Below are 24,263 nucleotides of genomic sequence, written 5' to 3'. Positions count from 1 at the left end.
TAAATACTAACTTCCCTATGTTCTGAAGAACTATGAGTGCAGGGTATGAGTATGTTTTGCTGTGCAGAGCACATTGATTAGAAATTTGGAAAAGTATAATTCAGTATTCCTCTGTATCAGTTCATTTCACTGTCAGCAGGTAGACAATCAAAGTATTGGAGATGTGTGTGTGCAAGGAAGGTGTGGTCCAATCTCTGGTTGGATCACAGCTCTGGTCAGCATAGACTTATAGTCAGTTGTCAGCTAGGTTTTTGTTGCAGGCTATGGAGTTTAGAAGGTTAGGGAGGTTGCAGTTTATGTCTGTCCATCTCCATTTTAAGCCTGGCAGGCAGGCAAGGTGGTGGAGACACACAGAGTGGGTGAGGTCGGTCTGATCTTCAATGGATTCAAAGTTCTGGTCAGCATAGCTTCATGGTACTTTGTCAATAAGGATTGTAATACAGTCTACGATCTTTAAAAGGTTAGTGAAGTTACAGTCTTTGCCCTTCTTTCTCCTTTTCATACCTGGCAGGCAGGCAAGCACCAAGGCAAGGTTTGCAGGGACATCAGGATGGGGGAGAATCAATAAATCTCTGCTTGGGTGAAAGCACTCTATCTTGGTTTGGGATTTTGCCAATTTTCATAATTATTTTCTTTCAATCCTGGAAGCTTATTCTAACAAATTTCTCATGCAACTTGAATTTTAGATGGTCTTTGAGGCTTACTGGGATTGCAAAACTGGGCCACCTTGGTGACTCACCAAACACCTCTATTAATTGACACATTGTCTGGTGACCATTCACTTAAAAATCTCTTTGGGATAGCTCAGGGATCGGCAACTTTTGGCATGCGGCCTGTTAGGGTAAGCCCCCTGGCGGGCCGGTCAGATTTGTTTACCTGCTGCCTCCACAGGTTTGGCCGATCGCAGCTCCCACTGGCCGCAGTTCGTCACTCCAGGCCAATGGGGGCTGTGGGAAGTGGCGACCAGCACATCCCTCAGCCAGTGCTGCTTCCTGCAGCCACCATTGGCCTGGAGCAGCGAACCGCAGCCAGTGGGAGCTATGATCAGCTGAACCTGCGGCTGCAGCAGGTAAACTAACCAGCCCAGCCCACCAGGGGGCTTACCCTGGCATGCTGCATGCCAAAGGTTGTCGATCCGTGGCAAAGATTGATGTATCCCTGCCACTGCACTGAAAAGCTACATCTTCTTTCCCATTCATGTACTTGGAAGACAATTATATCCTCTATAGGTTGTCCAGCCTTAAAGAAAGGAAAGGAAGAACTGGTAATTTAGCCTAGCAGAGTTCCCCCTCCCCAAATCCATGTACAATGGTGAGATTAGTGAAAAATACTATAATATGTATTTCACCATTCCATTTGTTTAGTCATTGCACATTGAGAGCTATAGTCTTCTGAGAAGCCAGGAACAGAATGGAGAGACCATTAGATTCCATATATGTTTAAAAGTAGCAAAATCTGGCCTTCTGTTCACATGTAGTTTTATGTGGGAAGGTATCACCTAGATTTTTCTTAAGTTATTTCATGTCATTTAAGTTATCGCTCCCCCCCCACACACACAATTTACCTGGTGAAAAAAAAACTATTGTGCATTTGTGCCTTAAATTCCCTTGTCTGACTCATTAAAAGCCTCCAGCCCTTGAGACAAGGACACAGTACAGAAGAGACACAGGCAAATGAGGACATAAACAACCACAAGCAGAAATAAAATGTACATGCAAGAAAATGAAATCTCACTAAAGGTTCAGCATAAATTAATGTAATCCCAGGGTACCACTGGAACCCAAAATACAGCAGTCAGTTAATATCTATCATTGTCCTTCACGAGGAATTATATGATATTCAGTTAGAGGGTATGACTAACTCAACTTATACCTCTTGGATTTTCCTTTTAAATAAGTTTTTGAAGGAGAAAATTTTCTGCTTGAGGAAAAATGAATAAGATAAAATGAATACACAGTCACAATGGGGGCAAAGAAAACACACAGAAAACATATGAATAATATTGACTCCAAAAAGCAACGCTAAAAGTTTTTGTTTAGGTTGCAAAGTCAAGCACTCAAAAGTTAAGAAATGCCAGAACTAGCATTGCCTCTGCAACCATAATTCAGCTTTGTTGTGTGTATGCATTACGATACACTCTTTAATTACATGATCCAGTACTATTTTGCCCCCTCAGGATCCCTGCCTCTCTAATGGCATTTTCTTAAACTGTCAGAAGATTTTGAATAATTACTACTGTTTCCTCCCAGAGTTCGTATCAGTTCAGGAGTGGTTACCTGATCCCCAAATAGTTTGTGTTAAACTGGTAATTGCCTGAGCTTCTTTCATGTTAAAGGTGCTGTATAAAAGGAAGCAATGCAGGGGAGGTTTGTTCTGGCACCCAAGGAGTCTGGTGGCACCTTAAAGACTAACAGGTTTATTTGAGCATAAGCTTTTGTGGCTAAAAACCTCACGGCTACCCCCTGATACTTGCTTCTGGCACCCATCACCTCCCAGGTTAAGAAATTGTCATAACCAGGTCTCTCTAGCCATAGAATCTTTGGCTCAGGATTCTCCCTCCTGTTACTTGCAAAAATCGCTTGTAATGTTACATGCAAAAATCGAGGGCACTCCACCTATACCCAACTGAGGGCTCAAAGCGTGACCCAATCAATTTAGGCACCCTCTACCTTCCGAGGGCTCAGGGTGTAAGGCACCTATCCTTACCCACAGGCCTGAGGAAGAAACCTGGTCAATTTAAGTACCCGCCCTTTCCCTTGGGGCTCAGGGTTCTACAGGTCTCTGGAAACTTTTCCCAGTGAAAGAGCCTTAAACAGCTGTACTCTAAAGATCTACTTATTAGCAACACACACAGAATACATATATCAAACAAATCTCTTATGCTCACCGCTCCCAATATACAGACAAATTTCACCTGATGGCCAGTCAGCATCCACTCATCTGGGGGTTCCCAGCAATGCCTCTGCACATCACGATGCCTCTGCAAAGGTCTACACTCTCTTGGAAGGTGGTGGTATGTTGAATGATGTACATAAACTGGACATATAAAACTAGCTTCTCTAAAGATTTAAATTTACATGTAGTATACTATTATAAACATAGTATTAGCCTGTAGGGTAGTGCAGTGTGCAACTGTACTTTGAGATAAGGAGAGAGCAAAAATAGGATGATACTCATAAAGCCATTGGATGAACTGAAGGCATAAAGAAGACATTATGGTTTTGTATACCCTTAATTAAAGGGAATGACCTTTAATTCTCTTTTGCAGGCAGTTGGTATATGTGTTGACATATTAACATTAGTCGATAGTAATTATATGGATACTATGCAGACATGGAGTATAAGGTATAATCAGTTAAGGCACAGCAAAGATTTCATATCTTTTTATAATTACATTTGAGGTGGAGGAGAAGTGTCAATAATTATGTTATGGGATCATTGTCATTGACCAGCTTTATTTGTTGTTGAAGATGATCAGGACTATGATTCATTTTCAGTATTTACTGTTGCTTCTTAAAAAAAAATCTCTTTATGATTCTTTTAACTCTTGGCCTGGGCGGTGGGAAAAAGAAATCAAATAAAACAAAACAAAAATACAACCCTGCAATGTACTTTTTGGAACACTGGAAAGCTTTGCAGCAGCTTTGTCTTTTAATCTATAAGAATTCATGGCATAACACAGTGCTTCATTTAGAACTCTAAACTGAACACATACTCGAGTCTTAAAACTTAAAATGTATATACTAAGACACTCAATCTACCAAATTTATAGACTAAGGCACATAATTCAGCATATCTGGCATTAAAAAATAATCACTAGAACTGAGTAATAAAAAATGTAGTCCATGCACTTTAGCCTTTACTTCAGCTGCACATGTGACCTAAGTCAAGGAGGAAACAAAAATCTTAAATTATAGTATGCCGACATTATCTAAGGCCTTGATCCCACAAAGACCTATGCATGTGTTTAACTTCAATCACTTCAGCAAGCCAATTGAAGTCAAAAGGTATCTGCTGAAGTTAAACATGGTGTTCATCATAGTGGGACCAGGGCCTAAAATACTCCTTAATGAGTCTCATTTCCAATAAGATTATGTATCTTTTAAAATTTTATACTGCTGGAGATAATGTAGTAGGAAACACATGACAAACAATTTTAGGGAATATCATTAGCCATTTTTTAAAAATTCATATTTATATCAGAAGACAATAACAAATTTTATCAGAAAAGGAAGTATAAAAGCAGGGCCCTGCAGCTCAATTGGGGCCAGACCAGGAAAAGATCCAGTTATTCTTCCCAGGGACCAGAACCGCCAGCGGAGCTCATGGTCTGCTGCGGTGGGGAACGACTCTCCTGAGCCAGCCTGGAGAGAAAGTAAACTTCTGTCCAGGGAGACTGGAAAACCCAGAGAGGGAATGGAAAGTGATCCGCCTGCCAAGGAGGCTGGGAACCAGGCTCCAGAAGCCATGGAGCAGCCCCCCTGATGTTGGTAGGAAGTAGCCCAGGGAAACAAGAGACTGATCCTGTTGTATTGCTGGGAAGCACGGCAGCAACCCCATGACAGGGTCATCCATTGCTTCTGGGGCCCTGGGCCGGGACCTAGTGGATCAGGGAGGGCCTAGGTCTCCCTACCCCCAGCCCTGCACTCTGGGCTGGGTAAGCACTAACCCATAGACTGGGAAGCCTGAGCTATGGACTGTTTGCTTGCTCAGTCCCCACCCTGAAAGCCAGGATACCTAAGAGACGAATCTGGCATGAGTGCTGATTCCCTGATGCTGCTGAAGAGGGTGCCTTGGCCCTGAGATGCAGTAACCTTACATATGAACATGGGAAGAAATTAGCTAGTGAAATGGGTTTATGTTGTATTTCCATATTACAGAGGCACCAGTTGCAAAGTCACAGTTAAAGCTGATTTATATTTTGCATTTAAAGCAGGGGTTCAACATCTTTATGTATTAAAAATACAATATATACTCCCCAAAGTTGGAACACTTACTCTGAATAGAAAATGAGCATTTACAAGCAAATCTGTTAATGAGTTTGGGTTGAAATGAATTCAAAACTTGGTTCTTTACAGAAATTGAGCACTTTTGTCAATCTTTTCTTTGCTGCAGATGATCTTAACAGATTAGCATAGACACTTTGCACTTTATAGATAAAATGTATTGAAATAATCTGTGTAGACTTATTGTGACAGGGCGCAGTCGCCCTGCCCTGGACGGGAAAGGGTTAATGCCACATTGTGGGCTGAGGAAGCCACACCCCCTTCTCCCTACTGGGCATGCTCCAGCTGTATCAGTATAAAAGAGAGCAACCCAGCTCAGTCAGGGGGAGATGCTGGCAGGGAAGGATGTGTGCCAGGAGCTCCTGCTGAGGATGGCCTCCAGTATGTGCCAGAGGAGAGCAGAGATGTGGACCACAGCAGCCCATGGAGCCCCAGGGAGTGGCCAGCGCTAGGGAACTAAGCGATCCCAATGCCTCCTGGATTACAATGCCTGAGACTGTGGTAGGAAGTGATGGTGGTGTCAGCATGGTATCTCCCCCTAAGGTAAGCTTGGTGTGTTTTGGTGGGACTCCCCACTGAGCTGGTAGCTGTTTGTTCCACTGCTACTAGGGCCCTGGGTTGGGGCCCAGTGGAGTCGGGTGGGCCTGGGCCCACCTTCCAGGGCTGCCAGTCACGCCCATGAACTCTGGCCATTGGGCCACACTTTCCTGACAGTAGGAGCATGTTGCATGGTCTCTGGCCACTAGGTTGTACTACCCTGAACAAGTGGGGCTGTTTTCATTGCCTCTGGCCATTGGGCCACTCTATCCCACAGCTAAGTCCAGATGTGTGGACTTGAGTTGGGGGAAATAGGCACATAAGGCTTGTGTGCCTTCCCCTATTCCCTGCAGAAGGCAGGTGCACTCACCCCACACCGGATGTCACACTTATGTTTGAAACATTCTTAAATAGAGATAAGCTATTAACAATTGTATCTAATTGTTAGGATTATAGAGTCTACTGACAGAGTCAAGTCAATATCTCAGATAATTCTTAAGCAGGTCCACTGTGACATCAGAGGTAATTCAACCAATCATTACCCTTCCATTACACAAACTAATGTAAGTGTAGCTAAATTTGCAAGCAGCTATTTTATTGGGTGTAATGAGTCAGTGGCAGCAATAATACTGGGCAAATGTGTCAAGAATTCTTATTGGTAAATTGCTTGGTCCAGCTGTCACTGCTCTCTAAAGATTCCTTGGCAGTATGCGAGCTTGGGCACTAGTGCTTGAAAAGCGCTTCTGCTTCAGCTCCACTGTGTATAGAGGCAGCATTGTTGGGAGAACTCAGGCAGTAGTTCAGAGGAAGCCCTTAAAGCACAGACAGACTGAGACTCAAGACTGGGCTTTCCCTGATGCCCTGTCACAAAGCACCATTCTCATTAACACAGCCCCCTAAATCAATAAGCCAATTACAATTGAAGGAGCGGAATCCTTTGGCAGTTTTGTACTGCTCTGGCCAAACAAAGCTATTATAAACCTGGCTCAATTATCCCGTGCCCTCTCGTTAATTAGCACTGCTCTGGTTACCAGTAAACCTGCCCTTCAAAGTTAAAATTAAAAGGAATGATTTAAGGATAGCATTACATGTCTTCAAATGATATCACATGGTAGGATTCTTGGGGTTTCTTGTTTAGAGTTCAGGTCTGGAATTTTGTCTTTAAAAAGATAAGGAAATTGACAGACCAAAAAACTATGGAAAACTGAAGTTAAGGTTGAGAGTATGTATCAATAATTTAATTTAAATGGTAAACTATATTTACAGGAATGTTGAAGTTACACTAAAATCAAGCATGACAAACACAGTAAATTCAAAGTTAAGATTCCACTTAAAAGAAACCTGCTAATATGATAATAATAAGATGAGGGCAATATGACATCATGATGGGATAAAATAAGAAGAAACACTGATCTATTTTACAAAAAGAAAAGAAGTACTTGTGGCACCTTAGAGACTAACAAATTTATTTGAGCATAAGCTTTCATGAGCTACAGCTCACTTCATCGGATGCATTCAGTGCAAAATACAGAGAGAACATGAAACAATGGGAGTTACCATACACACTGTAACCAGAGTGATCACTTAAGGTGAGCTATTACCAGCAGGAGAGTGGCGGGGGGGACCTTTTGTAGTGATGACCAAGGTGGGCCATTTCCAGCAGTTGACAAGAACGTCTGAGGAACGGTGGGGGGGGGGGGGATAAACATGGGGAAATAGTTTTACTTTGTGTAATGACCCATCCACTCCTCATTTAATCTAATCTGGGATCACAAACATGGAATGCTTTAGTCATAATTATACAGCTATTTCTGTGATGATTTTGGGGAATCTGTACAACCTATACGTTCTGGTTTATATCATGCTGTTCTTATGAAACCATTGTATATTTGCATGTCTATAGGGACTGGTCTACACCGCAAATTTACATCAGCGCAGCTGCACCGATGCAGCTGTGCCGCTGTAGGGCATGTGGTGAAGATGCTCTAAACCGAAGAGAGAGGTGGTAGCTATGTTGCCAGGAGAGGGTCTCCCACTGACATAGCACTGTCTACATAGGGGGTAAGGTCAAAATAACTACATCGTTCAGGGGTGTGGATTCTTCACACCCCTGAGTGACATAGTTACACCAAAGTAAGTATGTAGTGTAGACCTGGCCTGTGTGTATGTGGAATTCATTCTTTGCTGACAAGGTCTTTGTCATGTCACTTGGTTCATTTAGTATTTAATGCTTGCATACTCAAGTGGAAGCAACTGGGGACAATAGGTTAGGTAAGCCTACTAAAATCAGTTTTCGCTATTGCTCTGCAAGGGGCTGGTGTTTGAACTGTGGAAAATCCACAAATGCAGGTAAAGGAACCAAGTTGGTGATGCTGGCATTCAAAAGCCATAGAGTCTGGGAAGGTTAGGAGAACATTCACAGAGCCACACAAAAAGCTTTGAGCAGGAGAGGGGAAGAGATAGGTATGCTTCGTAGCAGAGAGCTTCTGCTTAACTGTGGACCTGCCACGGTCAGAGAAAGTTAGCTGATATAGGGTGTGCCTTAACTATAAGCTAGGGGCGTAATTCTGAGCTCCTGTACAGATAGTCATGGTATCTCTCATATGGACTAGCATGCTAAAAATAGTGTCGCTTCGGTTGCAAGGGAAATGCAGTGATGGCTTGGACTACTCACACCTATATAGTGCATGTGGGTTTGTACTCGGAGAGACTAGCCGCTGCTGCTGCTGCCTGCACTACCACAGCTACTCTACCATCTTTTTAACATAATAGCTGAGCTGAGAGCTAATGCAAGTCTGTGTATGTGAGCTGGGTATAACCACACAAAGAACTTTCCAAAGAAGTGAGGAAACTGAGCCAGGGAACTGCAAATAGGTATGTTTATTATTTTCTCTCTCTCTCTCATTCTGTAAATTATAGCCATGGTGTTTTAGAAATCTGGGCAAAGTTGGTCAGTGTGTCTGACTTTTGCTACTGCATGCCCCTGAAGAGTTGAACTGTAAACCCTGAGTGCCTACATGTCTTGTGTTCTGGGAGTGGCTGAGAGCCTGAGAAGTCAGCATGGGTTCTAGTGACTAGGCAGTTGGAATCACAACTCTCCGAAGGGGTGATAAAGGACCTGGACCGTGACAGTGTGCCTAGAGCTCCCAGCCCGGGGTGCTTCCTGGACTCTATGAAGATTCTGGAGGTTTCAAGCATAGGATGGTTTTGGTGGTTTATTACTCTCTCAGCAGTCTGGTGAGTGGAGCTCACCTAGAGATAGAGCTCACCTAGATCTTTTCAATTGCATGGCACAGCTACAAGGAAAAGTTAAGATTGTTTGGCTGTCTTAGGTGTCTATTTCTATTCCTCAGCATGTTTGTATGTCTTTCAGTGTAACCCTAATTCTCAATTTCCTCAGTTTTTCCATAGGTATCCTTAGATATTTTCTTAGAAGCCATGTGAAGTGTCTTCTATTCTTCTTTGGCTTGTCCCTTGAGTCGGGATTGGTGGCTTTTGGTTTTCATCTTGAAGTGTTCTTGTCAAATGCATCTTCCAAGTCAACACCTACCCTCTTTGTCCTCCTTCACCATCATTAACTACCTTTTTCTAGGTCTTCCTCATGGTCTTTGTCCCATGATTACTAGCTCTTGTATGCTCTGGCCAAAAGATCCCACATCCCATTGTCTCACATGACCCAGCCATCTCAGTTGATAGTCCCTCAACATTTCAATAATGGGGTTTATCTGCATCATGGCTCCTACCATTTCATCATGTAGCCTGTCAAATCTTGTCTTACCCAGTGTCCACCTGATCATAAACTATCCATTCTGAAGCAAAGATCACTGCATGTTTTTATTTACACAACAGGATAAAATATTTTATTGTAATGTTGAACTGAAAATCAGTTTGATGGCTGAGATTGTCAGAAGGAAGCACACCATTTCGAGTTTTATTTTGCTTTGTTTTTTCAACTGTAAAAAAAAACTGCCCTAATTTCAGATTATACAAATACAGGCTATGCTTTCTTTACATGTCAATTTACATATGTAGTATAATATTGAATTTCACTGTGCAGCCACTTCTTCTAGTTTTCCTCAAGTTACTGACTGTATTCTAGCATTCTTGTCTGCTACTTCCCTAGCTAATTATCTATTCTGTGCAGATGCTATAAAGGCATGAACCATCTGCATAGACCTTCATATCCAACAACAAACTACTCCCAAGACTGGCTCTGATCAATTGATGGATTGATAATTGGTTTGCTGATCTGTGCTTCTGAAATACATTTCACCAGACTTAATTTCCTGTAGTCCCTTCTGATAGACAGAGGTTATGATGTAGGCCGCGCAAAAACATTACTTTATAATATCGCTGAAACATTCTTGTTACTATCATTCCTGCTAACCTTCCTATCTGAACTTTGAAACAACCTTAATATGTGCAGCTAAATCAAACAGAACCAATTCTGACTAATTAACTTAGATAATGGAGTGGTGATGGCTATTTCTGATGACCCTAGGGCAGATTGTAGAGCCCTTACTCATATTGCTATGTCAGGGGACTAGTCCCGTTGCACATAGTGGGGCTATTGCTTAAAGAATCACAAATATAAAGGGTTCATAATTGGGCACTCTAAAAGTAGTTAGTTTTCAACATTTGTTATCATACAAAACATGCTGTCCAAGAGCCAGATGTACTTTCTTGGTAACTACAGAGAAGACATAGCAGATGTACTGAAACTTTGTATTGCTAGTGAACTGAATTAATTTATATTTACCAGTGAAGTACAAGCGAATATTTGGTTGTGTACATTTAAAAAAAACTGTAAAACATTTACGAATGAATAGGTAAATTAGGTATAACCTGAGTGTCTTGCCAAGAGCCAACCCATAGTGGACATTCATTTGAAACTTTTCAGCTGGCTTTTGCTTTATCTAGTCGGCAACTAAATTATCAAGTTCAGAATCTAGTCTATTGGTCTGCAGTTCCTGCGATTACTGGTTTTCCAGTCCTAATCATCAGACCAGCTGAAGAACTCTAATGGAGTCTACTGGAATTGCCACTTGGGATGTTTGCAGCATTGTAGCCTTGTTGATCACAGGTGGGTAAAGTAATAACTTTTATTGGACTAACTTCTGTTGGCAAAAGAGAAGCTTTTGAGCTACATAGAGTTCTTCAGTTCTGTGTAGCTCAATGCTTGTCTCTTTCACCAACAGAAGCTGGTCCAATAAAAGATATGACATCACTCAGCTTGTCTCTCTACTTGGCATGTTGCACTCAGTATCGCCAATTTTGAGCACTGTTCTATTATTACTACTACTTGTATGAAAAATATATATTTTGTGTAATTTGTGTCTTGCATAAATAACACACATATATTAAATTTCAGAATCAATCAGCAGAAATGACAGATTTTCATATAGCATGCTAATTGCTTTGGTTAATTAGCATGAAATTCAGCTGGCAATGATCAGCCTAAAGGGAGGGAGGAACAATTCTTATTTTTATATTTTACATTCATACTGTAATCACATTCCTAGTGTAGCTATACAGATGCTAAGTAACTTGAGGAAATATTGTACATCTCATAACAAGAGCTGACCAGAGGACATCAATATTGTTTGTTTGTTCTGCACTGGAGTGAAAACAAAAAAAACCTTTTGAACATTTTCACAAAAATGGAATTCTATCAAAATGTCTATTTTCGGATCAAAACCTGGGTGCTGTGTGTATTGTTTAAGGCACTCACATGGTATGTAGGAGACTGAGGTTCAAATCTCCACTCTGCATTATTCAGAGAAGAGGTTTTCTTCCTAGATCACTCTGAATCAGACAGAGCGGAGATTTGAACCTGGGTTTGCTACACCCCTGGCCAGTGCCCTATCCACCAGGCTATTGAGTGTGAAAGAGTCTTGTTCTGGCTCTTCTTCTTCCCCTGCCTTTTCAATCCCCATCACCCTTTCAGTTGAAGTTTTTCTTGAAACCAATATATCTCTGCAAATTGAAATACATTGGCATTGGCAAAACAGCATATTTTGGTGAAATCTTTTTTCAGAAATGTTCCAATTAGTTCAACAATTAATGAGGATAAAATTCTGTGTGGTTTTGTACTCTGTGGATTGTCCATAAACCATTAAGTGAGGGGACGTCTACACATATAGTAGCCATTTTATGTGGCTAAGGATCTGGGATCAGAAAATAATATAACTTTTCATGAAGCCAGTATTAGCAACTCTCATGATGTTATCATAACTAGCCATTTTGTTTTTTAACCTTTCTCATGAAAATATGATGAAAGGTGCCAACTCACAAATTTCCCCTTATTCAAAATGGCCATTATCTCCTATTACTGTCAATGGGGCTGAAACCAGCAAGATGGTTGCCATTTCCCTACAATCTGTCTGCATGTGGAAGTGAAGCTTTAATAAAGTTGGCTGCCATTTCCCACTGTTTTCAATGAGACTGAAGCCATGCCCACAGGCCAAATGGCTGCTACACTATAGTTCAGAGGGCCAGGACACAGGGACTGTAAGGAGCAGCAGAGACACTGAAAGATGAATGGGGAGAGTGAGGTAGCTCAGGAGGCAGATGTAGGTGTTGCAGGGGAATTGGGTGCAGGGGTATGTGAAGGGCAGGAGGGAGGATGACGGGGGTAAACAGCGAGTTTGAAATGGAGGGGGTTGGATGGCAGCTCTCCCAGCATGGGGGATCATACTGGAGAAGGGTGGGGTTGCGGGGTTGCCTCCAAGCGGCCAAGGGATGGCCATGTTGCCAACAAATTGATCACAAGTCATGGGATTTTGGAACCTACAGGAGGAGCTCTCATAGAAATGCAATAAGTTCCTCTATTCCCTCAGTTGTCAGGGCTGGGCAGAGCTCTTTGCACGAGCCTCAGAACTATGGACAGAGACTTGCACTGCTACTGAGACCTGACTTCAGTATATGGTGCTAGAGGGTCATGGGGCAGCAGGAGACAGGACAGAGTGGAGTCAGGAGAAGGTGCTACAGGGTTTGGGCCCCAGGCTCAGTCACAACACTTACCTGCCTCTCACTGTCTTGGGCCTTGTTTGCATAGGATCTGGGCAGAGAAGAAGCCTCAAGGGGTAGCAAGGCAGGGAAGGGGGAATTTAGGAGATTGTGCCACTGGGTCTGGGGAAGGGGAGAAGCCTTGCGGGGGCAGCAGGAGCCAGGGGAGGGGCTAGTCACATCAGTAATAAGAGAACTGCCATACATTTCCTGTCTTAGGAGTGAAGAGAAGGTAAGTGCAGTGTTTCTCTCTGAGCAGCCAGGGGAGAAGCATGTGGTTTTTGTGGTTGACTTCTCAACCTGAAATTTTCATACACGCACACAGTCAGAAGTGTAGAACAGAGTTTAAAAAGTCAAAAGACAGACTAAAAAAAATGTTGCAATGATGATTTTAATATCTGTCATCACAAATCATATCTTATGGGTTTTTGGGGTGGGGGGTAGATCTCACTTTTTTGATCTCTTGAGGTTGGCAACATTGGATATCTGTGGGAAGGGGCAACCTGAACACCAACAAAATCTAAACTGTGTTAAATTGGAAGTACATGAAGATTAGCAGTGGAGCTATCCCTGGTAGGTTGCAGACTGTCTTAACACAATGACATTTGGTAAACTGAATACTTCTCCAGCCCTGTTTCTGAGTATTAGGACTTGTTGGGCATAGAGCCTTGACCTCTCTCTTCTACTGATCTGCTTCCAAATAGGACATACACTAATAAACAGAAAGAGAATTATGAAATAGGTTGAATTGTATGTTCATATTTCTATATAGCTTGCCCAGCTAACTACCTGTCTGGTATGAGTGTAAACTCTTGTAAGGTTGTTTTTTTTCCCCTGCAACTACTGAAGTTTGTACCAAAGTCTGTACCAGTGACTTCAGTAGTGTAGGGTCAAGCCTTTATTTCTGTTCTTCACCTGCCCCTGTGAAGACGAAGCTGGTCATCAAGAAAGGAACCCTCTGTCCTTTGAATCTTCGTAATAGAGAGGGACTGTGTAGCCCTGGCTTGGACTGAGTAAAGTAGGTTTGGATAAATATTTATGATCCAATTTTCTAGCCATAGAGACAATACATGCAAGCTTAAAATAGTTCATAATAGAACTAGGCCAAAGGAGGAAGAATGTCAAAGATGAAAGATCACAAAGATGATCAAGAGGGCCAGACTGTCTGCTCTAATATGGGTGAGAAGGTGAGAGAATGTATTCTCCATTCGTAGAAGATAATCAGAATCTTAGTGCTTGTTCTCAACACAGGAAAATAATTGGAGTGTCTTGAATATTAGTTACTACACACAAACAGTGGTAACTAATTCTAAACAGTCTAGCTAAGATTAACTCCCACCCACCAATCCTTCCAATAAAAACCCCTGTGAATGTCCATTAGGATTCTAAAGTGAATTTCAACTGGGTCATGTTACTTTTTTGTGTTGATTTCTTGCAAAAAGTGTTTTTTTTTCATTTTAAAGGTTCAAATATTTGTCACAAACCAGCTTTGAGTGGTATGTTTGATGGTAAAATTTGCAGTTAGCTAACCACCACAGTGCTATGTGTCATTCAATCAGGGAATAGAAATAATACCATGTAGCTTGAATAGCTAACCCACATGTTACAGGTTTAGACTAGTTACAACCTATTTCATAATTCTCTTTCCGTTTATTAGTGTATGCCCTATTTGGAAGCAGATCAGTAGAAGAGAGAGGTCAAGGCTCTATGCCCAACAAGTCCTAATACTCAGAAACAATGAACCTGTGTGTAAATCTGAAGACCAAGAATTATTACTGAAGAAAATATAATTTTGAATGCTGAATACATTTGAGAATTTCACTATATTTTCACAGTTGAAGCCTACTGTAATCAGTGGGAATTATTCCATTAACTTCAATAGCCTTTGGGTCAAACTCTTAGAAGACCACAAAAACTGAGGAATCAAAAATGAGTTGCAAATTATTCATACAGCTCTAGTGAATCAACTTTGTCACGGCAGCCTCTGCATATAGGCACATATTTAAGATTCACAGTGGGTGAACTATCTGGCTACTTTACAGTCCATGAATCCAAATTCTAGAAAGGTCAGCCAACTATAATGGTTATATGTGCACTGAAAAATTAAGCATTTCACCAAGAAAAACAAATGTGCTTAACAGTTGATGTGGCATAAGGAGTAAACTGGTATCTTGCTTCCATTATGCCTTGAAATTACTGGTGCAGTTTGAGGAAAAAAAAGTGGTTTCCAAGAGAATAAGAATTAAAATGACATTGACTGTTAAATGAGCTAAAAGTTCGTTCTTCATTATGTTCTCAGCATTATTTAGATCACAGCATGTATTTGGAACATAACAAACACAATATTATATTTCATGTGTCTGGTAATTAATATTGTCTTTTTATATGTATCCATCCACATCCTGTCATTTATTTAAATTGACTTTTTCAATTAAGAAGCCCCGATAGTGTCAAATTCAAAGCATGCTGTCCATTTAACAAAAATCTGGGATTTTTTGCAGTTTCAGACACAGATAAGAGTCTTCATTCTGGAAAGACTACATTTCAAAAAATTATAAAACCATTTAGAATAACTTTCCTGGTAGGATATCCAACCCAAAAAAGCAGGAGAAGTTGGCTAATAAAGGCATGCTATGATTTAAAGTACGTTAATGCCCTAACCTAATGCTTTAATTTCACCTAATCTAAGCCAACTAATCTTATTTTCAATGAACATATAACTTCATAAACACTTTTTCCTCATTACCCATTTGATTATAGTATAGCAAAATATCCATTTTCCATTTGAAACAAAACTTGCCAACACTAATATACTTGCCCATGAAATTAATCCTGAAAGGAAAGAAGATATGCTATGCATTTTTTAAAAATAAAGAATAGTTAGTTACAGCAGTCCAAAATTAAAGCTCATTGTTGAGATACCCTGCGCCTCTGTTTGCCAGAAGCTGGGAATGGGCGACAGGGCATGGATCACTTGATGGTTACCTGTTCTGTTCATTCCCTCTGGGGCATCTGGCATTGGCCTGTGTTGAAAGACAGGATACTGGGTAAGATGGACCTTTGGTCTGACGTGGTATGGCTGTTCTTATGTTAAGAAATCTAGTAATCGACAGTTTACTGGAAACAGAACAATGGGGCTGATTTTGCTGAAGATTATATTTAGTTTGCACCAGTGTAGCTTCATTTACTTCAACAGAGTTATTCTTAATTTGCATGAGCATAAAGAAAATCTGTCTCAGTAGCTTCATTTGTGAACCTCTTTTTTTAACATTGTATCTAATCTTTTCTTGACTGAGGGCCAAGTTCTGCTGTTATACTGATGTAAATCTCCTTTGAAGTCACTGCAATTCAATGATTCAATATTTACACTAGTGTGAAAGATCAGAGACTGGTTCTAGAGTTATGTGAAGTGAGAATCAGGACAGAATTTGGCTCGCTGTTCTCAGTCTTTCACCAGGATGTGATTGTTCCTTTATTTTTGTGAGGGATTTTTGGTTCTTAGATAATAAAACTACAGTTTTACACTGGAGATGAAATTTACGCTTGAACAGTATGTGTGTGTGCCATTTAAATTCAACTGAAATTCACAACATAAGGAGGATAGGCCTTTTATTCTTCTGCACAGGAGTAAATTTCAGCCGAAGTGCTAGATTGTGCCTGTGGGGGAGGATGTTAGTGAGATTCCCAAACCTGAGCCGTCTTTTGTAGGTGACAAATCTGAGGAATTGTCACAGATTGAAGTGTCACTAGAGGAGGTTTTGGAATTAATTGAGAAACTTAACAGTAAGAAGTCACCAGGACCAGATGGCATTCACCCAAGAGTTCTGAAAACTCAAATGTGAAATTGCGGAACTATTAACTATGGTTTGTAACCTGTCCTTTTAAATCAGCTACTGTACCCAATGACTGGAAGATAGCTAATATAACACCAATATTTAAGAAGGGCTCTAGAGATGATCCTGGCAATTACAGACCGGTAAGTCTAACATTAGTACCGGGCAAATTAGTTGAAACACTAATAAAGAATAAAATTGTCAGACACATAGAAGAACATAAATTGTTGGGCAAAAGTCAACATGGTTTCTGTACAGGGAGATCATGTCTTTCTAATTTATTAGAGCTCTTTGAGGAGGTCAACAAACATGTGGACAAGGAGGATCCAGTGGACATAGTGTACTTAGATTTCCAGATAGACTTTGACAAGGTCCCTCACCAAAGGCTCTTACATAAATTAAGTTGTCATGGGATAAGAGGGAAGTGCCTTTCATGGACTGAGAACTGGTTAAAAGACAGGGAACAAAGGGGAGGAATAAATGGTAAACTTTCAGAATGGAGAGGGGTAACTAGTGGTGTTCCCCAAGGGTCAGTCCTAGGACCAATCCTATTCAACTTATTCATACATGATCTGGAGAAAGGGGTAAACAGTGAGGCGGAAAAGTTTGCAGATGATACTAAAATGCTCAAGATAGTTAAGACCAAACTAGACTGTTAAGAACTTCAAAAAGATCTCACAAACCTAAGTGAATGGGCAACAAAATGGCAAATGAAATTTAATGTGGATAAATGTAAAGTAAGGCACATTGGAAAAAATAACCCCAACTATACATACAATATGATGGGGGCTAATTTAGCTACAACTAATCAGGAAAGATCTTGGAGTCATCGTGGGTAGTTCTCTGAAGACATCCATGCAGTGTGCACCGGCAGTCAAAAAAGCAAACGGGATGTTAGGAATCATTAAAAAAGGGATAGAGGATAAGATGGAGAATATCTTATTGCCCTTATATAAATCCATGGTACGCCCACATCTTGAATACTGCATACAGATGTGGTCCCCTCATCTCAAAAAAGATATACTGGCATTAGAAAAGGGCAACTAAAATGATTAGAGGTTTGGAATGGGTCCCATATGAGGAGAGATTAATGAGGCTAGCTCTTTTCAGCTTGGAAAAGAGGAGACTAAGGGGGGATATGATAGAGGTGTATAAAATCATGAGTGGTGTGGAGAAAGTGAATAAGGAAAAGTTATTTACTTGTTCCCATAATATAAGAACTAGGGTCAACCAATGAAATTAATGGGTAGCAGGTTTAAAACAAATAAAAGGACGTTCTTCTTCACTCAGCGCACAGTCAACCTGTGGAACTCCTTGCCTGAGAAGGTTGTGCAGGCTAGGACTATAACAGGGTTTAAAAGAGAACTGGATAAATTCATGGAGGGTAAGTACATTAATGGCTATTAGCCAGGATGGGTAAGGAATGGCGTCCCTAGCCTCTGTTTGTCAGAGGGTGGAGATGGATGGCAGGAGAGAGATCACTTGATCATTAACTTTTAGGTTCACTCCCTCTGGGGCACTGGCATTGGCCACTGTCGGTAGACAGGATAGTGGGCTGGATGGACCTTTGGTCTGACCCAGTATGGCCATTCTTACGTTCTTGAGGCACAGCCCTGTATGGACAGTACTGTGGAGTGTACCACTGTGGTCTCAGTGGAGAGAGTGGAAATCCCAGGGAACCCGTGTACAAAGGGAAGGAACCTGCTGCTATACCTTTTTTGGGGTGTAATTACTTCATCACACCTAACCATCTCCTCACTCCTCCTTTGCCCCGTGGAGCCCTCCCCTTCACTTCACAGAGCAGAGGAAATGCCATTTGGGTCCATGTGTAGGCCACATAGATTAGCAGGAATGCTCCTTTTGGAATGCTCCCCTTCCCCATTTCACATCCCCAGTCAGAATATGGCTCTTCAAAATTGAACAGATTCATGCTATCTCTGGTTTTATTTTATTTTTTTTAAATGCCACTATTTAATATTGCACTGTACTTCACGCGGTACATGGCCTCTGCTCTACCACAATAGTGAAGTTATAGCCCTGTAACTTTGTCTAGCTAGTAGTGCATTACTACACATGAACCATACTCCGCATGGAGTTTAGGATTCTTAAAAGAATGCTTGTGTTCTTTCACACCTACGGAAGTGACTGGCACAGCAGCCCCTTGAAGCTGACATAGCAACATTCTTCCCTACACCTTGTGCTGATGTGTACACTTCCTTTCAGTACACTTACTCATTACCATAAATGAAAGGGGCACACATGAATGTTAGGGTTGTTTTCCCTGAATTGTTTGTATTTCTATTTCAGATGTATTTTAACTGCATATATAGCTTATCTTTTTTCCCCCCAAGTCTTTTGTTTATTGGGGAAAAAATGCCAGCATAATTATTATTTACTGCAAGTGTTCACAATTTGTCACAAATGATAAATTATGTAGGGAAAAAGTCATCTTTTGATACCCATAGGTTGAACAGCGCAATTACTGTTGCCTAATGAACAGTTCAAGAGCAATGATGGCTCTACTTTTCCATTAAGCACTAGTTTTATTGGCATTGTTCTTTATTTAATCAGTGTTTATAACGTACATTTCTCTTATACCACATCTCCAGCTCAGTGAAATATTGTGCAAACTCTCTCTTATTAAACACTAATTGCTTCAGAGTTTTAGCACTTTGGTTAGAAAAGCTGGCAGATGACAGTACATCCCATAGCTGACTGTCTTCATAAAAGCAGAAGGTCATACATTTTTGGAAGTCTATAAAAATTCATTGTTCTACTCAAATCCAATATATAAATCCCATGAACATGCACACATTACAAAGAGTTGAAATATTTATGAAAATTAATTTCACTCCATCAAGGTGCTCTTTGCAGAGGCTCAGGCATTTGTTAACCTTAAACAAAACCATTTGTGAAAGCTGGAAACCCATGCTGGCTATTGATTTCAATAATACATTTTAAAATACATTCATTGACCCATCCTAGTCTTCCTTTGTATTAAGAGTTGTAAGAGATTATTTGTAATTTCCAGTTACTGTGACTTGTCTAACTGCTAACTGACTGTAATTTGTTATATTTGTAGTTTAAAACAAAAAGGGGATGAAAAATGAATATGCACTTAAGTCACATTGAGTTTTAACTGCTTGCAGAGTTCTTATTGATGGTGAACATATGAACAGTTGTGATATATGGCCCACTTATGGATACACCTCCTTAATAGTGAATAACATTGTAGTTAAATAGCATTAACTAGTGAAGCAGCTATGGATGACATTTGATAAAGAAATGTTATACTGTCCTGTTGTCTAGTATTGTTGTAACAGGAACACTGCATGTGGAGTTGGGGATGGTTTGCTTATTTGATATTAGTATTGAAGAATTACAAAAAAAACTACTTGGATTTCATTACAAATGCTTAAATTGTATTTTAAAGATCAAGGATGTGGAGATCAAAACAGCCCATCTCATCAAGTTAGAGACTGAGGAACCAATTCTATCCCCTCTGCATTCCCCGCCTCCCCTTAGCCAGTCTGATTTCTGTCAGATAGGGTGTCCTCATGTTATAAATTCTGCAGCTAGTGCATAAGTTAATTAATGATAAAATTTCATTCATTTTTTTAACATGAATCAACTTTACTGGATTGTTGGAGATAGGTTTAATTTAGACTGAGACATAAGGCATATATCTACATGAGAAAAATTAAGACAGGAGGAGGCTGGAAAGTCTATGCAGGTCCATCTTCCCCCTAGAATTAACTGTTTAACCCCAAATATTGCCTTCCTCCAAATTTACACATTCTGGATTAAAATTTTCCAGGTCAGGTTTCTGACCATTTTTTCTGGAAAGCTTGATTAAAACCACTTCAACCATTTTGGATGACAAAGACTGTAAAATGATATACTTTTTTGGGCACCCTTTATGCCTAAGAGGAATGGAGAAAATCTGTTTTGATTTGACCAGGTTATAAAGGTTTAAAAACATTTTACATAAACTAAATTCATCTGCAATTAATTTTTTACTAACAAGTTTTTGTTTTTTTAATAAAACTGCCACCATTCAATTAGCACTGTGCATTAATTGAGTAGTTTCCAGTTTCTGAAAGTATGTGTGGAGCTGTCATAAATATAAAAGGAAGGGTAAACCCCTTTAAAATCCCTCCTGGCCAGAGGAAAACTCCTCTCACCTGTAAAGGGTTAAGAAGCTAAAGGTAACCTCGCTGGCACCTGACCAAAATGACCAATGAGGAGACAAGATACTTTCAAAAGCTGGGAGGAGGGAGAGAAACAAAGGGTCTGGGGCTGTCTGTATACTGCTTTTGCCAGGGATAGAACAGGAATGGAGTCTTAGAACTTTTAGTAAGTAATCTAGCTAGGTATGCGTTAGATTATGATTTCTTTAAATGGCTGAGAAAAGAATTGTGCTGAATAGAATGACTATTTCTGTCTGTCTTTTTTGTAACTTAAGGTTTTGCCTAGAGGGATTCTCTGTTTTGAATCTAATTACCCTGTAAGGTATCTACCATCCTGATTTTACAGGGGTGATTCCTTTACTCCTATTTACTTCTATTTCTATTAAGTCTTCTTGTAAGAAAACTAAATGCTTTTTCATTGTTCTCAGATCCACGGGTTTGGGTCTGTGGTCACCTATGCAAATTGGTGAGGATTTTTACCAAACCTTTCCCAGGAAGTGGGTTGCAAGGGTTGGGAGGATTTGGGAGGAAAGACGTGTCCGAACTACATTTCCCAGTAAACCCAGTTAGTTTGGTGGTGGCAGTCAATATTCCAAGGACAAAGGATAAAATTAATTTGTACCTTGGGGAAGTTTTAACCTAAGCTGGTAAAAGTAAGCTTAGGAGGTTTTCATGCAGGTCCCCACATCTGTACCCTAGAGTTCAGAGTGGGGGAGGAACCTTGACAGGAGCCCTATTTGATTCCATACTATATCTGATTTCCATGAAATTATAGAATAGAAAATCCAGAAACAAAACCAAAAAAAACCCCCATGCATCAGAAAAAGTGTAGGAGTGATACAACACATGTTAAAGTCCATCGCTCTCACTTTGCTTTTCAATGAATCCCATTCCGCAGCCTGTGTTATACATAGGCTTTCTCAGTCAGGAACTTTCATACTTGTTTATAAAGCACCTCACACATTGGACGCTATGGGCCAGATTCTGCCTGGCTTTTAAACAGGTGTGCAAGGCGGGGGCAGAGCATCAAGAGCCTCTTGTGTGACCCTCCTCTCCAGGCAGTATTGCAGCTCCTGCACCTGGGGGAACATAAAAGTCCTCCAACCATACCACTTTGGATACATAGTGCCCCAAAGGTCATGGCAGGTGGGGAGGGAAGATACAGGGCTATGGCTTTGTCTCCACTATATAACAGATATGTGCAGCCATGAAGTAGTGGGGACTAACAGGAGTGTTCCCCCTACATGTTCTGAGCCAGACAGCCTTTTACCTTCCCATTACAGAATGCATTGGGACATACTCTAGGGGGCAGTATAGCTCGTTATGGGCTGTGTCTGAATGTCATAATCTTTTCAGGCCAGACTCTCATACTCTTAATCACACCGAGTTCCTGAACAGAGCCACTGATTTCTATAGGAATACTCATGGATTATAGGTTTCAGAGTAACAGCCGTGTTAGTCTGTATTCGCAAAAAGAAAAGGAATACTTGTGGCACCTTAGAGACTAACCAATTTATTTGAGCGTGAGCTTTCATGAGCTACAGCTCACTTCATCGGATGCATACTGTGGAAACTGCAGAAGACATTATATACACAGAGACCATGAAACAATACCTCCTCCCACCCCACTCTCCTGCTGGTAATAGCTTATCTAAAGTGATCATCAAGTTGGGCCATTTCCAGCACAAATCCAGGTTTTCTCACCCTCCACCCCCCACACACAAACTCACTCTCCTGCTGGCAATAGCTCCTCCAAACTGACCACTCTCCCCACAATGTGCATGACAATCAAGGTGGGCCATTTCCAGCATAAATCCAAGTTTAACCAGAACGTCTAGGGGGGTTAGGAAAAAACAAAGGGAAATAGGCTACCTTGCATAATGACTTAGCCACTCCCAGTCTCTATTTAAGCCTAAATTAATAGTATCCAATTTGCAAATGAATTCCAATTCAGCAGTTTCTCGCTGGAGTCTGGATTTGAAGTTTTTTTGTTGTAAGATAGCGACCTTCATGTCTGTGATTGCGTGACCAGAGAGATTGAAGTGTTCTCCGACTGGTTTATGAATGTTATAATTCTTGACATCTGATTTGTGTCCATTTAGTCTTTTACGTAGAGACTGTCCAGTTTGACCAATGTACATGGCAGAGGGGCATTGCTGGCACATGATGGCATATATTACATTGGTGGATGTGCAGGTGAACGAGCCTCTGATAGTGTGGCTGATGTTATTAGGCCCTGTGATGGTGTCCCCTGAATAGATATGTGGGCACAGTTGGCAACGGGCTTTGTTGCAAGGATAGGTTCCTGGGTTAGTGGTTCTGTTGTGTGGTATGTGGTTGCTGGTGAGTATTTGCTTCAGATTGGGGGGCTGTCTGTATGCAAGGACTGGCCTGTCTCCCAAGATTTGTGAGAGTGTTGGGTCATCCTTCAGGATAGGTTGTAGATCCTTAATAATGCGTTGGAGGGGTTTTAGTTGGGGGCTGAAGGTGACAGCTAGTGGCGTTCTGTTATTTTCTTTCTAGGCCTGTCCTGTAGTAGGTGACTTCTGGGAACTCTTCTGGCTCTGTCAATCTGTTTCTTCACTTCCGCAGGTAGGTATTGTAGTTGTAAGAATGCTTGATAGAGATCTTGTAGGTGTTTGTCTCTGTCTGAGGGGTTGGAGCAAATGCGGTTGTATCGCAGAGCTTGGCTGTAGACGATGGATCGTGTGGTGTGGTCAGGGTGAAAGCTGGAGGCATGTAGGTAGGAATAGCAGTCAGTAGGTTTCCGGTATAGGGTGGTGGTTATGTGACCATTGTTTATTAGCACTGTAGTGTCCAGGAAGTGGATCTCTTGTGTGGACTGGACCAGGCTGAGGTTGATGGTGGGATGGAAATTGTTGAAATCATGGTGGAATTCCTCAAGGGCTTCTTTTCCATGGGTCCAGATGATGAAGATATCATCAATATAGTGCAAGTAGAGTAGGGGCGTTAGGGGACGAGAGCTGAGGAAGTGTTGTTCTAAATCAGCCATAAAAATGTTGGCATACTGTGGGGCCATGCAGGTACCCATAGCAGTGCCGCTGATCTGAAGGTATACATTGTCCCCAAATGTAAAATAGTTATGGGTAAGGACAAAGTCACAAAGTTCAGCCACCAGGTTAGCCGTGACATTACCGGGGATAGTGTTCTCAACGGCTTGTAGTCCATCTTTGTGTGGAATGTTGGTGTAGAGGGCTTCTACATCCATAGTGGCCAGGAGGGTGTTATCAGGAAGATCCTGATGGATTGTAGTTTCCTCAGGAAGTCAGTGGTGTCTCGAAGGTAGCTGGGAGTGCTGGTAGCTTAGGGCCTGAGGAGGGAGTCTACATAGCCAGACAATCCTGCTGTCAGGGTGCCAATGCCTGAGATGATGGGGCGCCCAGGATTTCCAGGTTTATGGATCTTGGGTAGTAGATAGAATATCCCAGGTTGGGGTTCCAGGGGTGTGTCTGTGCAGATTTGATCTTGTGTGTTTTCAGGAAGTTTCTTGAGCAAATGCTGTAGTTGCTTTTGGTAACTCTCAGTGGGATCATAGGGTAATGGCTTGTAGAAAGTGGTGCTGGAGAGCTGCCAAGCAGCCTCTTCATATTCCGACCTATTCATGATGACAACAGCACCTCCTTTGTCAGCCTTTTTGATTATGATGTCAGAGTTGTTTCTGAGGCTGT

General features: G+C 41.2%; 1 long non-coding RNA gene across 1 annotated transcript in view; it reads left to right on the top strand.

Moving 5' to 3' along the window:
* The first annotated feature begins 5,350 nt into the window (after window positions 1–5,350).
* The window catches only part of LOC122464114, a 108,151-nt gene continuing 89,238 nt past the window's right edge, over window positions 5,351–24,263 (top strand). Inside the window, exon 1 of the long non-coding RNA XR_006288002.1 lies at window positions 5,351–5,549. This is a non-coding gene — a long non-coding RNA (uncharacterized LOC122464114). The remainder of the gene's footprint in view (window positions 5,550–24,263) is intronic.

This window comes from Chelonia mydas, chromosome 1, assembly GCF_015237465.2.
Source record: "Chelonia mydas isolate rCheMyd1 chromosome 1, rCheMyd1.pri.v2, whole genome shotgun sequence".
NCBI classification, from domain to species: Eukaryota; Metazoa; Chordata; order Testudines; family Cheloniidae; genus Chelonia; species Chelonia mydas.
The sequence above is the reverse complement of the archived record's forward strand: the minus strand, read 5'-3'. Positions and strand labels throughout refer to the sequence as shown.